The 1,494-nt window shown below is 54.5% G+C and overlaps 1 protein-coding gene across 1 annotated transcript in view; it reads right to left on the bottom strand.

Annotated features, from left to right (window-relative positions):
• The window catches only part of LAMC2 (laminin, gamma 2), a gene marked incomplete at its 5' end in the record, with an annotated part of 14,305 nt that overhangs the window by 11,788 nt on the left and 1,023 nt on the right, over positions 1–1,494 (bottom strand). The gene's annotated exons all lie outside the window — the stretch shown is intronic.

Below are 1,494 nucleotides of genomic sequence, written 5' to 3'. Positions count from 1 at the left end.
CAAAGACACAGCCATCTGCCCTGCCACTGGGTTCTCCCTGCAAGCCAGAGTGGGGATATTCACCCTCCCAAAACCTTAAAGCCTATCTCTCTGCCCTCTTGTTACCTGGTTTTCATGTTCAGGGGGTGCTTCTAGTGGTCTCCCTGCATTGACAAAGCCCACCAGGCATTTCAGTATCTACAGCACCTCAGTGCAAGATGTGTGAGCTACCTGCTTGCAGAGCAAGCAGAAACCCAGTGAGAAGGAAGGAACCACCACTACATCTACTGAGTATCTACCACAAGACCACGGAAAACACGCAAGTTAGAAATCCTATCGCATAGTGCTGCAGCCTGCAAAAAGCTGCTGGAGGAGCTGGAGAGGCTGAAGCCTCCAGTCCCTCCCCAAGCACCGCGGCACTTTGCACCACCTCCCTGCTGAGGCACATCACCATCGCTTTTACAATGCAATTAAAAGCCTTCGTGGAACCCAAAACCCTGCAACTCCCAGGAAGCACCAGCCTGACTCACAAAGCTGGAGGAAGCCACCGCTCCCTGCACTGGGGTTTGGCTGCTGTCCTTGAGATAAGGATGACAGCTGAGAGGGACACGCAGCTCCCCACAGGGCAGATCCTGGCAGGCACCAGCAGGTTCACTCCAATTCAGGGCGGGGCGGAGCACGGTCCCTCTCAGCAAGGTAGGGATTATTGATGGAGATGCTGGAGAGGTGGGATGCTGTTCAGAGGGACCTTGACAGGCTGGAGGAGTGGGCCCATGCGACCTTCGTGAAGTTCAACAAGGTTAAGTGCAAGGTCCTACACCTGGGTCAGGGCAATCCCCAGTGTCAGTAACAGACTGGGGGATGGGTGGATGGAGACCAGCCCTGTGAAGGGCGACTTGGCGATACTGGTGGGTGACAAACTGGACATGACCTGGTAGTGTGCACTCGCAGCCCCAAAAGCCAGTCATGTCCTGGGCTGCATCCCCAGCAGTGTGGCCAGCAGCCCAAGGGAGGGGACGCTGCCCCTCTACTCCACTCTGATGAGTCCTCCCTGTAGTGCTGGGTCCAGTTCTGGGATCCCCAGCACAAGACATGGACCTGTTGGTGTGGGTCCAGAAGAGGCCACAGACGTGATGTGAGGATGGAGCCCCTCCACTATGGGGACAGGCTGAGAGAGTTGGGGTTGTTCAGGCTGGAGAAGAGAAGTCTCCAGGGAGACATTTTTGAAGCCTTTCAATAAATAAAGGTGAGCTTTGCAAAGTCTTTTAATCGTATCGTATAAAGTGGAAGGATAATTCCTGAGTTCACAGCATTGCGCCTCAGGAGGAGAGGTGGAGCACCGACAGAGACTTTTTGCCAGGGCCTGTAGTGACAGAACCAGGGGCAAAGGTTTTAAACTGCAAGAGGGTACGTTTACACTGGACATAAGGAAGAAATGTTTTCTGATGAGGGTAGTGGGACACTGGAGCAGGCTGCCCAGAGAAGCTGTGGATGCCCCATCCCTGGAAGCCTTCA

The sequence above is a fragment of the Buceros rhinoceros genome, unplaced genomic scaffold, assembly GCF_000710305.1.
Source record: "Buceros rhinoceros silvestris isolate BGI_N320 unplaced genomic scaffold, ASM71030v1 scaffold15067, whole genome shotgun sequence".
Taxonomy (NCBI): Eukaryota; Metazoa; Chordata; class Aves; order Bucerotiformes; family Bucerotidae; genus Buceros; species Buceros rhinoceros.
The sequence above is the reverse complement of the archived record's forward strand: the minus strand, read 5'-3'. Positions and strand labels throughout refer to the sequence as shown.